Genomic DNA, 14,450 nt, shown 5'->3' on the forward strand with positions numbered 1-14,450 from the left:
GAGGCCAAGGTGAAGCAGAGGCTGGGTCTGTGGCATGCACGCCAGTGCTCCCTGGGGGGGGGCATGTGGCACTCATGAAGGTGGTGTTGCTACCGGTGCTTCTGTACACTGCACTGGTCTTCCGCTTCCCTTCTCCCCTCCCCACCGTGCATCACCCACACAATCCAGAGAGCCGTGTATGTAGTTTTCTAGGGATCCCAAATGGAGAAGGGGGCAAGGAAGACCCTGTACAAGAAGAAACGGACCGGGGGCAGGGGGATGCCAGACCATCTACCTGTTCCTGTAGGCACAGTACAGGAGTCAGATCTTCAAGCTGGCAACTCTTGAAGTGGTGTGGACAACATGGAGAGGGTCCAGAGGAGGCCACTCGCTTGATCAGGGGCAGCAGGGCAGGCCCTATGGGGAGAGGCGACGGGACCTGAACCTGTTCAGTCTCCACAAGAGAAGGCTGAGGGGGGTCTAGTGGCCTGTTACAAACTAGTCCGAGGGGATCAGCAGGCATTGGGGGATCCCTGTTCCCCCAAGCACTGCCAGGAGTGACCAGGAATAACAGTCACAAGCTGGCAGAGGGCAGATTCAGGCTCGACATCAGGAGGCGCAACTTCACGGTCAGGGCGGCTAGGATCTGGAACCAACTTCCAAGAGAAGTGGTGCTGGCCCCTACCCTGGGGGTGTTTAAGGGGAGGCTAGATGTACACCTTGCTGGGGTCATTTGACCCCAGTACTCTTTCCTGCCATGGCGGGGGGTCGGACTCGATGATCTGTTCAGGTCCCTTCCGACCCTAGAAACTATGAAACTGAACTGGAGTCCAAACCATCCCGTGTTATAAAGTGTTTTGCAGATCGCCTCCTGAGACCATTTGGGGGTGGGGGAGTTGTATGCACCAACCAACAAGAGACTGTGTGTGCACCATGGAGCACCCCTGGTTCCACGGGGTCCTAAATGAGTTCTGACACCAGTTTGGCCTGCAAAACTGGCCTTTCCTTACGTCCAACCATGGGAAGATACAGAAGACAGTCAAGAGACAGGCTACTCCTGGAAGATGACTGCCAAGCCCGCTGGGACTGGGATTTTCCACAAGGACCTCTGAAAGGGCCACAGAGGCACTTTGCCACTTTGAGTGGCAAGGGAGCAGCCCCAGCTGTCCTAGGGAAAGCTGCCAAGGCATCGCAGAGACAACTGGACACCTACTATGGCTTTGCCCCTTCACCAAATGAGTGTGAAGCAGGGTTTCATAGATGTCATAGACATTAGGGCTGGAAGGGACCTCGGGAGATCATCGAGTCCAGCCTCCTGCCCAAAGGGCAGGAAGTCAGCTGGGGTCATAGGATCCCAGCAAGATAAGCATCCAATTTACTCTTGAACCAGCTTCGTGAAGAAGTAACAGAAGTAAGGTTGACAAGGGAGGTGGCACTGTCCCCAACAGCCTGCTTTGACCAGTTTGTGTCCTGCGTGAGGAGTGCCCTGACGAAATGCAGGAATTTCCTGTGGTACAGACACGTCGAATTTGAGGAAACAGACTGTGTAAACATTTGAGGACAAAAAGTACTGGAGTGCAAAAAATAAAGTCAGGCCGTAATAAGGAGCATAAGTAAAGGCCAAAAAACAAAGGGACCTTGAGATAAACTTATGGAGAGACAGCTAGAGAAAACACGTTTAGTCTAGCGAGACTCCAGGGTGATTTATTGTCAGACTGCCAAGACTGTATTCAGGGGGAGGCTCCTGTGTGTCTTTTTCTCACAAGTATATAACAGAGTCTGTATTCTGCAGCTGCAGAGAATTAGCCGCCCTTGCTTCTTCTCCTGAGACCATGAAAAATAAAGTGCTCTGTTAGCCAAGCAGTGATCATGTCATAATTTCCACATCAATATATAAGGTTATATATAATAATAATAAAACAACCTCTCTGCACAACTTTCCTGCTGCTGCCTGTCTCTCTGGACATGACTGAGGGCAGACAGCTCCTCAGGCACAGCTGCCTGTGGGTCCTCCTCTTGCCTGCAGGGCCCTGGGATCGCGTGATGCCCCATAGAGGGGCAGTTGCTCCATGGTTGCGCAGCTGGCAGCCAGAACAGATGTCTGATAGACTGCAGCACCTAGGAAGCCTTCAGGCTGTAATATGGGAGTATGTCCCACTACTTCTACCTCTTGTGCCATCTCTCCTAGTCCCTAAAAGCTGCTGAATTCACCTTTGTTGTTGGTAGGGGCTCCCCACAGTAGTGTAGGGCTAATAATTAGTCCTGCACCTCACTGGTGACCATAGACTTGCTGCTGACTTACAGCCATGTGAGGGAGTGGAGAACGTGATTCAATGCTGTGAAACTCAGGATGAATTTAAGCTCATGGTCTCACTCCAGACTTGTGGGATGGCTCCATCTCCAAGGGAGGATCCTTGCAATGCCCCTGTGCACCTATGAGGGTGACAGTGCAAGATGTGGGCTCTGATCATCCTTTGAATGAGGGGCACTTTCAATGGGACGGGCAATGCATTGTCCATGACCAGATTTCCCTCTCCTCCTCCAAGCAATCACCCTTGGGGTGGAGGTGGGCTGTGGGGGGTGGTGTGCTTCAAGACCAAGTGTAAGCTGGAGTGTAACAAGTATTGAAACTGCTAGCTCTTTGCCAGGCCTCATGACAAGTTTTGCAAACTCAGATTCTCCAAATAAAGACCGTTCTGCTATACCTTGTTAAATTTACCCTTGCACTAACCCACAATAATTTTACCCTCATGGTAAGGAGAAATACAGGCTGTTACAGCCAAAATAAGAATGCCCACACAGCCCTTAAGTTTCACAAGCAAATGAATAGAAACTGGAAGGCTATCCCATGGGAACAATTAGTGAGCAATCAACTTGGTAATGGCTACCTTTGTGAAGTCAAGTAGCTCCTTGACCACAAACAATGGTAAGATTGTCATTTTTCTCACCCTCCCCCCCAAGAAGAAACCAGGCTCAGAATAGCAAGCAAGTAAATGTTAATCTTTATAGGAAGGAAAGATTTAACTTTGCATTGCATGCATGAATGCATGCATAGCTAAATTTAAAGTTAACTATGTAAGCTTAAATATTTAAGCTTTTAATATTCATTTATTTATTTAAAAATTAAATATTTAGCCTTTGGAATACTTGAATTAAAGTTAACTAATTCAAACTAAATTAAAATTCAATATATATATATAATATATGTAGAACAACCCCACACAGAGCATAAGCATTCAAAGTACATGAATCAAATCTAAGTGGTAAAAAAAATCATGGCATGTAAGCACCATCCAGTGGTGCTATGAAGTACATAACTTAATGCACATGATCGAATGAACCTACACCATGCCTGCAGAGAGCAGGTGGAACTAAATCAGATGCAGTTGAAGTGACATTCAGATATATCTTTTGGACGTGCATCAAGGCCCTAAGAGACTTGCTGAGGAGCCTGAGAGAGTCGATCCAAGAGTGTGTGTGGGCTGGGTGGCTGGAGACCTGACCCCAGTACAATCTCACTGGTCTGCTAGCAGAGCCAGGGCCCAGAGAGGGGCCAAAGGCTGGAGGCAGCCACAGCTCTCAAGTAACCCAAGGTGGGGCCAGGGCCTAGGAGAGGCTGCAGGTCCAGGGTTAGCCAGAGCCAGAGAGGAAGGGTTGAAAACCCAGAAAGGGGCTGCATGACAGCCATGAGACCAGGGCCCAAGAGAGGGAGTGAGCCAGGGCCAAGGGAGCATGGGGGGGGGGGGTTGACATCAGCAAGGGGCCAAGGAGCTTGTAGCCAGGGTTGTTGGCCAGGGACAGCATAGCTCTGTGGACCTGGTCCTGGGTAGGACCAAAAACTGCACACTACTGGGGTTTGGGGTGATGGTGGTGGGACTGTGTGTTGGTGTCACTGGGCATAACCCTAGGTAACTCAGAGGGATGGAAGACCACGAGTGTCGATGAAGCCCCTCTGCTCTGGGCCCAGGCGAGCCAGGTCCCCCCCCGCCCCTTCCTGAACCTTTGTAACCTTTTCTTTGAACTTTTTGTAACCTCCTGTAATACTGGAAAAACAGGATGAGTAGCAGGCAAGCTGAAACTCCCTAAAACTGTTATCTGTGGAATGCAAGGGCACCGCTCAGAGAGGGAAGGGAGGAGGGAAGGGGGTGGGGGGGGTGGAAGCCAACTAGTGGAAAACTACTGCAGAAAGTGACCAGGGTATAAATATACACTGTTGCAGGGCTAGGGGCGCAGGATTTGAGACCATACAGTCTCCCTGCGCCTTTTACTTGAGCTCTAATAAACTCTGTCTACTTCTCCCCCCAGTGTGTTTATTGGCGCGACGCACACCGGGCAACGAACCCAATTGTTGCCTCCCTCGGGCACCTTGTGCCGGCAACATGTGTGTGGTGGACCAGCCCCTAGAAACTGCCACCAGAGCCAAACCTCAGAGAAGGGTGAGTGGGTGCCCCAAAACACCAGCCCTCACTGCCTTGCTAGTTACCCCTTGGTGGGGAAAGGGAAGAGGAGTGTATCCCGATCTAAAAGAAATGCAGGGCCACATGGTTCAGGCCCAGGAAAAGGTCCATGAATGAGTCTAGGGTCCAGAGGCACAGAGTGGGGCGTAGAGAGGGAGTGAAACCAGAGGGGCCCAGAGGTCCAGGTGGGTGCCGAGTAGGAGCGGGACCAGATGGACCAGAAGCCCAGGTAGGGGAGAGGGAAGACAAGAAGCAGAAGGGACCAGAGGCCCAGGAAGGGGCTGCGTGAGCGCACGTGGGAGACTGCTCCGGAGAGAGCAGTGCAGAAAGGGAATTTGGGGGGGCCTCCAGGGGCTTATGGCCACCCCTGGGGAGGCTGCCCCATTGCAGGGTGACAGCAGGTGGGGGGCTACCTAGAAGCTGGTCTCTTTGGCTTGATGCACTGGCACAGGCCATATCAGGGAGGCTATGCCTGGACTCAAGCTGGGGTGTGAGGGAAATGGGGCTGTGGCTCGAGGGGTGGTGCTACTTCTGCCACCAGCCCAGGGGCTCGGTGGGGGGCGGGAGCCAGGCCCTGCAGGGAGTTTTCAAGCCGGGCCTTGGTGCTGCCCTTACCCATTCCAGCCCAGGGGAGCTCCTGCAGCAGGACAGTCATGCAGCCTTGAGAGGGGCGGTGTGGGCCCTGCCAGTTGCGGTTCCTCCTGGCACCAGCACCCCCAGGCCTTTAAGAAGCCAGCCAGCCCAGACCCGCTTCCCTTGCCCCCTTGGGGATGCAGGAGATGGCCCCTTGCCTGTGGCCGGGATGCATCTGGGAGTGCAAGAGCATGTCCCTGATGGGGCTGGGGCAGCAGGAGAAAGGGCAAACAGAGGTCCAGGGGCTGAACTGTGCTGCTGGCAGGGCAGGCTCCGCTGCCCTCACCGTACAGCTCCTGTCACTGCAGGATGAGACTGTGACGTACGCCCCCCTCCCCAGTTGCTGCAGGCATCGAGATTTCCTTTGCCACCCTCAGAGGCTCTGGGTGCCAACTGCAGAGAGGTGCTGGGCTGTGTGGGTGTGAGCACAGGCAGGGCCGGAGGCACCGTGCACACTCATCCATTCAGACACACTCGCGCTCACTGATAAACAGCAGCGACAAACCTGTGTGCGATGCTGCCACCTTCCCTGCAGCCCAGGCAGAGGCTGGGGACCGGGCTATGTCAATGCTTCTGCTGAGATCAGCCCTGTAGGGTCCTGGGTACAGGGTCTTGCCCCTGCACTGTGGTTAGACCAAGGCTGTAGGGGGGCAGGATGGGCTGCGGCAGGTGTGCGGGGAGGATCTTGTGACTCCCCAGCCCCTTGCTGCCCTTGCAGAGATGCTCATTGGTAGTGCTGGGGTGCGAGGGCTCCAGGCTTGCTGCCCTCTCCATGGTGTGGGGGTCACGGGGGCTGCAGGTGCTGGGGCCGGTCCCAAGGTGCCTCATCTTTTGCAGAGACCCGGTGGGACCATTTGTTTTCCTAATTTCCACTTATTTACATTCTCACTGGCCTCCTGTCACACTTTTAGCTTCTTTAATTCCTTGGACTCTCAGAACAGCAGAGACTTTCAATGCCTGAAGAAGGGTGATTGTGCCTGAAAGCTTGCAAAGAACTTTATTCCAACTACTCAGTTGGTCTAATAAAAGATATCACATCTACCCAAAGAACTTTTCTTGCCCCAGCTTCCCTGGGCAACCCAGTCTCTCCAGATCTTGTTGTGGCTTGGGGACCCCAAGTCTCTGAGTTCAAGGCAGGCTCGTCTCAGCATAGAAGTAGGGTTGGAGGGGACCTTGTAGGGTCAGAGGTCGGAAGGGACCACCACAGCTGGCTCTGTGGTGTAATGTTTAGCACTCTGGACTTTGAATCCAGTGATCTGAGTTCAAATCTCAGCGGAGCTAACTTTCTGCTCTAAATCCCTTCCTGTGGAGATGCCCAGCAGGTTTGGTGACCTTGGAGCTGTGGTGTCAGAGTGTGTCTGGTGGTGCCTGTTCCTTTGGGGCTGGGCACTGGTCTTAAGCCATCCAGTCATGCTCCAGCACCATTTCAGTACCCTAAGTGGTCCCTATATTTTCATTTGGTTGAGATGGCATTAGGTCCTGAGCCTCCTGTTGTGAGAGGCTGGGCAAAGACTGGGTTGCCTCTGCAGCCAGGTCCTGATCTTTCACCTTCACACCCTGCAGAGACTCCTGTATGGTGCCGGTAGCCATGCAGCGTGGAGTCAACCGACACCTCTTCTACCTGCACGGACTCAGTCTTGCATGGGGCTTTGGGAAGCTGGTCTTTTACCAAGACCTCCTCAAGGCCTGGGGGCTGATCTCCACCTCCAGGTTCCCGTTGTGGGTGGCCCGGGGCAGCGACTTGCTGGCTGAGCTGCTGCTGTGGAAAGCCCCATTTGGTGGTCCCGGTGGCTGCATTGCCCTGGGTGTACCACAGGATGGCCCAGGTGGGGCTCACCTGGATTCGAGACCTCCTGGACTATGCCAGGCTGGACTGGGTAGGCCCCGCTGTGCTGGCCCAATACATGGGTCTCATCATGGAGCGGGCATCCTGCTTGTGACTAGTTCAGGAGGTGAAAGGCGCCTTGCCTGTGAATGCCCTTGCCCATTTAGAGCTAGTCCTGCATGAGGGTGGTTCCTGCCCACTTGTATCCCCCAGGCTGGGGGAGCTGCTGGTGGGGCCCTTGCTCCAGCTGGCCCCACAGCACTCCCCGCTCCATCATATCAGTCAGCTGGAGGACACACGACCAGTCCACTTCTCCACAGCCCCACTGGTGCCCACTCTAGACACTTATCCACCACATGCTACATCACATCGCCCTCACGTCCTGCCCAGACACTAAGTGGCAGGACCCTGGTGGCACAGTTTGTACTCCACCCTGATCCCACGTGCTGCTGGGGACTTAGGTTGGTGGCTTCTCCATGGAGCCATCACGATAGGTGTGTACTAGCACAGTTCAAGATGGCCCTTGACACATGCCCATTTCGTGGGCAAAGGGAGACCCTGGCGTACCTGGTCCTGGAGTGCTCCAGGTTGCAGCCTCTGCACGTCCTCCTCCTCCAGAACCTCCTGCTGAGGTTCTGGCTGCATTTTTCCCCATCCAGGTTTCTTTTCACACTCCCCATTCATGGCCTCACCAAGGTCTGGGACCTCCTGGCCTTGGCCACACTGGCCATCTCACTTACCAGGAAGGAGGGTCTGGCTGGGAGAGTCCCTGGGGACTGTGAGGCCTGTTTCCTGGGCCTGTTCTGGTCCTGCATCCGAGCAGAGTACTGCTGGGCAGTGCACTAGCTGGAATGCTCTGTGCAGTGTTGCCTAAAGGTGCACTAATTTTAACCATTATGACCCCATTGACACTCTTTTTTTTAGTATTTTTTTTGCCCTGGAATCAGTTGCTGGCTTGGATCCCACCGCTGCCCAACAGCAGCAGCCCACAGGAAACTAGTGGGCTGAGGTCCACAGGCCAAGTCAACAAATAGGTCTGCCCAAAGAACTTTTCCTGCCACAGCTTCCCCAGGCAACCCAAACTCTCCAGATCTGTGTCATGGTTTGGAGAGTGCAAGGTTCTGAGTTCAAGGCTAGCTTCACCTATCGCATGGCTCTGTGGTGTAATGGTTAGCACGCTGGACTTTGAATCCAGTGATCTGAGTCCAAACCTCAGTAGACCCAGCATTTTTCCCCCAAAGCCCTTCCTGTGTCCCTGTGCAGGTGCATAGCAGGGTTGGTCTGTCTGGGAGCTGGTACTCTGTGGGTGTCAGAGTGGACTTCAGAATGGCACAACCCGCTGTGGTGGTGCCTGTGGCGGCCAGTAGGGGGCACTCCTGCATTGAGCCGCCCACCCCCCTGCGCCTGACTGCCTGCCCGGCTCCGAGTGCCTCCCTGGGGGCTCCTCATGCTCGGCCGACCCCTCTCCCGGAGCACACTTGCTAGCCTGGGGGTAACGTCGCCCCCACCACCCCGAGAAGGGACTGTCTCGGCCCTGTGTCCTTGGGGAAACACAGGCCTAATAGTCCAACGGGTACTCGACCCGCTACAGGCACTTCCCCAAGTCAATGGGGCAAAAAGTCAAGTCTCCCTTAGTCCGCAGACCTAAGGGGTCTCTTAGGCATAATTTAGACCCACCCCTCAATAAATCTCCCACACCGGTCACAAAGGAGAACTTTATTGATTACAGAGGTAGGGTAAACTAGGGTACAGGGTTGCGCAATATCCTAGAAATCCTAAAGAGCAAACAGTGTGGCGGAGGTAGCCTTTTGATCACGCATCTGTGTTACCGCCAGCTAGATATCTAATCCGAATGAGTAGCTTACTCACACGCATCTTCCAGAGGTCTCCAGTTTCCCCTCTGGAGTCTGGGGGTGAGAGAGAGCTAGGTCCAGACGGCAAGGCTCCTCTGTCTCCCCTGCCTTGCTGCTGCTTCCCCTCATGGCCGAAGAGAGCGAGTCTCCCTCCCCCCCCAACCTATACAGCCCCTGTGACCTCATTCACCCGGTCCAGTGGAGGCCAGCCCCGGTTGGCTGTCGGCCAACCAATTTGAAATGCATCACCTGTTACCGGGCAGATCCCAGCCCCCCAGGTAGAAACCCCCCACCCAGGTGGCTGATGCCAGTCCCGTGGGCAGAGGGAGCAGGTCCCCCCTCCCTCAGGACTGCAGCCAGCTCAGGTCACCTGAAGAGACAGGCTGAGGTGTGACCCCTCTGTGCTGGCCCCTTTAATCACATTGTCACAGGGCAGAGATTTTGGGGAGAAACCAAGGTGGCTTTCTGCCACACTTCCCCCACCTTTATAAAGCTTGGATCCGTAGCTTCACAGAGGTATGGAGACAAGCGTGCTAGTTTGGAGGGGTCACCTTTCGACCCTACAGAGAAATTACACACCACATAATACTGATCCTAACAATAAAACATATAACACATAACAGCACACTCAGGAACTTCCCCGCCCGAGCGCTCTCAAGCAGGTCTGAGCCCACCCGACCCACGACCCCGAGTCCTTTCGTGACAGGGCGTCTGCGACCACGCTCTGGCTTCCCTGGATGTGCTCGATGGTGAAGTCGAACTCCTGAAGCTGCCGGGCCCATCGCTGCAGCTTGGCAGTGGGGTTTTGCATCGTCTGCAGCCGCCGCAGTGGGGCATGGTCCAGTAGGACGGTGAGCTGCTGCCCCCATAGAGAGGGCCTCAGCTTGTTCAGTACCCACACGATTGCCAGACACTCCTTCTCCATAGACGACAGGTTTCGCTCCCGAGGGATTAACTTCCGGCTGAGGTACACCACGGGGTGCCGTGTCTCTTGGTGCTCTTGTAGGAGCACGGCTCCTCGTCCCGCGTTGGAGGCGTCCGTGGTGACGTAGAAGGGCTCATCCGAGAGCGGTGCCTTCAGGATCGGGTGTTTGACCAGGGCGGCCCTTAGGGTGTCGAATGCTTCTTGGCACCCCGGCCTCCAGACCACGGGGTCAGGGCTTCCCTTCTTGGTCAGCTCGTGCAGGGGAGCCGCCGTCGCCCCGAATCCCGGGACAAACCGTCTGTAATATCCGGCCAGGCCGAGGAAGGCTCTGACTTGCTTCTTGGTTTGTGGAGGCGGCCAGTCCTTTATGGCCTCGATCTTGTCCCATAAGGGAGCAATATGACCTTCACCCGCCCAATGTCCCAAATATACTACCTCAGGTAGTGCCCACTGGCACTTCTTAGCTTTCACCGTAAGACCAGCGTGCTTGATCTTGCCTAACACGGGGGTCAGATGGCTCAGGTGCGATTCAAAGTCCTGACTGAAGACGGCGATGTCATCGATGTACGCCACGGCAAACTGCTTGCACCCTTGTAGCAGGTTCTTAATCAGCCTTTGGAAGGGTGCAGGAGAGTTGTGCATACCAAAAGGGAAAACTGTAAACTCGTATAGTCCCACCAGGGTGGTAAAGGCAGACTTGGCTATGGCATCCGGATCCAGCGCCATCTGCCAGAATCCTTTGGACATATCGAGAATAGAGATGACCTTGGAGGGACCCAGGCAATCGAGCAAAGTGTCCATCCTGGGCATAGGGTATGCATTGGGGTGGCGATAGCGTTCAGCTTCCGGCAGTCCACACAGAACCGGATGGGCCCGTCCTGCTTCCGGACGAGCACCACCGGGCTGGCCCAGGGACTCCCTGAAGGCCGGATTACCCCTAACTCCTCCATCTCTGTGATCTCTCGCATTATTGCTTGCTTCACATTCTCATTAACTGAGTACGGTCGGGAGTGTACAGGGTGATGGCTGCCCGTGTCTATGGAGTGCACCGCCAGGTCCGTTTTACCTGGTTTGTTGGAGAACACTGTCCCAAAGTCTTTGAGTGCCGCGAGCAGCTTGTCCTTGTCCTGGGAGGGCGGGTGGTCCGGCAGGCACGGTTCCTCCATTCCTGCCTCCCCATCCCAGTCACCGGACAAGACCGGCTCCTCCGGGTCCTCGGGTGATCCTTCTACTGAGGAAATCCAGAGCACCGCATCCCCTCTGTCAAAGTGTGGTTTAAGCATGTTCACATGAACAGTCTCAGGCTTTCTGCCACTCCTGCCCACAACATAGGTCACATCATCCAGCTTGTCCAGGACAACATGAGGACCTTCCCAAGCGGCTTGTAGCTCGTCTGTCTTTGGTGGCAGGAAAACCATAACCTTATCACCGCGGTCAAAGGTACGCAAGCGAGCCTTTTCATCGTACCAGGACCTTTGCTTCTCCTGGGCCCGTCCCAGGGACTCTCGTGCCACTTTCATCATGTCCGTCAGGGTCTGACGAAAGTTCAGCACATACTCCACCACGGAGGTCTTGGTGGAAGGGATTTTCCCTTCCCACTGCTCTCACCAAATCGAGAGGACCTCGGACTCGCCTCCCAAACATCAGTTCGACTGGGGAGAACCCCGGGGACTCCTGGGGCACCGCCCGGGAGGCAAAGAGCAAGTGCGGCAGTTTCTCATCCCAGTCATTGGGGTTCGAGTCCACATCGGCCTTCAGCATCCCTTTCAAGGTCCCACTGAACCTCTCCACTAGCCCACTTGTCTGAGGGTGGGAGGCTGTGGTCTTGAGGTGTTTCACCCCCCAGCACTCCCACAGGCACTTCATCACCTCCGCCAGGAAGTTTCCACCCCGGTCGGTCAGGATCTCAGAGGGAAAACCCAGCTGACAGAAGATCTTGGTCAGGGCATCAGCAACCACAGGTGCCTCGGCGGAGGTCAGGGCAACTGCCTCCGGTACCGAGTGGCAAAGTCCACTAGAGTCAGGATGTACTTTTTCCCTCTATGAGACTTATGCCTCAGAGGGCCCACAATGTCTATCCCCACTCGTTGGAAGGGCTGATCAATGATCGCGAGGGGCTGTAGGGGAGCCTTTCTCTTGTCCCCACTTTTGCTCACCCGCTGGCAGATTTCACAAGATCTGCAGTAGTCCGTCACATTCTGGGCAATTCGGGGCCAACAAAAATTTGCCTGCAGTCGCAGGCGTGTCCGTTCCCTGCCCATGTGACCAGCACACGGTAAATCGTGAGCCATGGAGAGCAATCGTTGTCTGTATTTGCGAGGTACTATGATCTGGCGATGGGGTTCCCCGGTCTGGGCGCAGTTCTTGGGCACCCACAACCGATAGAGAAGTCCCTTATCCCAGACCACCTATTCCCTCTTCTCTGGGGTAAACTCACTCTCCTGCCCCTGAGCCATCCCCCGGAGGTCCTCCAGGCTGGGGTCCACCAGAACCTCCTGCTTGAACTCCTCTCGCCCGGCTAAGCTGTCCGCAGAGAGTTTGGGGGCTCCTGCAGGGAGTGCGCCTTCACCCTCAGGGGCTTCCCAGGACTCCTCCCTGAGAGTCTCTCCTTCCTCTGCCACTGACGGAACTAGACACCTCCCTGGGACTGTCACTTAGCCCACCCTCAGGGTTGCTAGTTCCCTCAGGGTCCGGTGTGCGTTCACCCTCCGCTGGGGCCTCTCCCAGGGCAGCCAATGGCGTGGCTGTCTCTTGGGGAGTTTCTAACCCTCCCCCTCTAGCCTTTTTGCTCTGCAGACGTGTCACTGCATTAATGTGGTAGGGCTCTAGCTCTAGGACCTGGTCCACCTCCTGGTGCAGAAGTTCTTGATTAAGTATATCCTGTCCCACCAGGATGGGGACCGGAGCCTCTTCCAGCACCCCCATTTCTACATGCATCGCGCAACCTCTCCACTCGATGGGTGACCGGGTTACCTGTACCTCGAATGGCGGAGACCCCACCCCTTGAGTGGTAAGGGTCTTCTCTGGGATTATGTCTGCAGGTGAAACTAGGTTGGCATCGATTAATGTCACGCTGGACCCCGTGTCCAGTTGCCCAATAAGGGTTCTCCCATTGACCGTTATCTTGGTCCGGTGGGGGCCATCACCTCCCCTGGGTTTGTGATCCTGTAGCAACAGGCATGCCCCTCAGAGGGGCTCGGGTCTCCCCCCTCACTGCGTACAGCTGTTGCATGTCTGACGGGCTTGGGTTTGTTGCTTAACTTTGGGCAGTTGGGCTTGATGTGGCCCGGCTCCCCGCAGTTATAGCACCCCCTCTTTTCCGAATTTGGAGGTTTGGTCGAATCAGGGGCCTCCTTACGCTCGATCTAGGACGGCCCCTTTTCCCCTTTTGGACCTGGCCCTCCCTTCCCCACCTTTGGACCCCTTTATGTTCCTTCCCAGAGTAGGGAGGCTCCTTGTCTGACCCCTCACCATTAAGCAACAGCTGATCCGCAATTTCAGTGGCCTCAGGGCCGGTTTTGGGGCCCCTGTCCTTGACTAGGGTTTTAATCTCCCTTGGACATCGGTAGTAAAATTGGTCCAGCACCATAAGGTGGATCAGCTTCTCTCTAGTGTCAGCCTTGGCTCCGTCCGCCCATTTAACGAGTGCATCCCACAACAGGGCCATAAAATCAGCCATTGACTTCTCGTGCTGTGGGATGAGATTCCGGAATTTTTTCCGGAAATAGTCTGGTCTTAACTTGAACCTCGAAGCCACAGCCCGCTTAAAGGTATCATAGTTTTCAGCTGCATCTGAGGGCAGGCTGTTCAGGACCACCGCCAGGTCGCCATCTACCAAAGCGGCTATGTGCAGCATACTCCTCCTCGGGCACCTTTAACCATCAGGCTTGCCTTTCAGAGATGCTAAGGAATAAGTCGGGGTCATCTCCAGGTCGGTAGCAAGCGAAGGCTGAGGAGTTCGGTTTGGGGCGTTCCCCGGGCGCTCGCGGAGGGCTCTCACCTCCCCCGTTGGGCTGCCGCTGGAGTACCTCCAGTTCGTGCTTGTGCTTGGCCTCTGCCTCTCAGGCCTCCGCCTCGTGCTTGAGCCTTGCCTCTTCAGCCTCGCGCTGTGCTGTCTTCTCTGCCAGGTCTATCTTTTTCAGCTCCATCTGGGCCTCCATCTCCTTCCTTTTCATCTCCATCTCCAGCTCTGCCTTCCCACGCTGGGCCTCCATCTCCATCTTTTTCAGCTCCAGCTCATACCTGAGCTTGCCCTGTTGCTCCTCCGTAGGGGTTGATCTCCCAGAGGACAGCGAACTTGGCGTGCGGCGCTGTGATTCGGGGGAGGACTCAGGAGCTGGCGAGTGTGGAGGTTGCTCTATGGCTGAGTCATGGTCGCACAGGAGTTTAATCAGTTCATCCTTCTTTAGTCCTTTCTTCACATGAAGGCCTCTCTCTTTTGCCAGCTCTTTCAGTTCAGGCACGGTCTTTTGGGTGTACTGCTCCGCCATCCTGGCTATCTACACTATCCAGTCGACCCGATGCCAAATTAGAAATTGTTTGCTCAAGGGATTTCAGTGACTCTATTACTCTTCCCAAATTATGTCTGTAAAACAGCCGGGTATTTGTATTCCACCATCCCCACCATGTGTGGCGGGCCAGTAGGGGGCGCTCCTGCATTAAGCTGCCCACCTCCCTGCGCCCGACCGCCTGCCAGGCTCTGAGCGCCTCCCTGGGGCGCCCTATGCTCGGCCGACCCCTCTCCCGGAGCACACTCGCTAATCTGGGGGTAACGTGCC

At 55.2% G+C, this 14,450-nt stretch overlaps 2 non-coding genes across 2 annotated transcripts; both read left to right on the forward strand.

Annotated features, from left to right (window-relative positions):
• Positions 1–6,278: 6,278 nt before the first annotated feature.
• Positions 6,279–6,350, forward strand: TRNAQ-UUG (transfer RNA glutamine (anticodon UUG)). The gene has a single exon. It is a non-coding gene; the product is annotated as a tRNA-Gln (tRNA).
• A 1,696-nt stretch (positions 6,351–8,046) lies between these two features.
• On the forward strand, positions 8,047–8,118 carry TRNAQ-UUG (transfer RNA glutamine (anticodon UUG)). The gene has a single exon. It is a non-coding gene; the product is annotated as a tRNA-Gln (tRNA).
• Positions 8,119–14,450: the final 6,332 nt, after the last annotated feature.

This window comes from Crocodylus siamensis, chromosome 3 (genome assembly GCF_052110815.1).
Source record: "Crocodylus siamensis isolate JL-2025a chromosome 3, ASM5211081v1, whole genome shotgun sequence".
In the NCBI taxonomy this organism is placed as follows: Eukaryota; Metazoa; Chordata; order Crocodylia; family Crocodylidae; genus Crocodylus; species Crocodylus siamensis.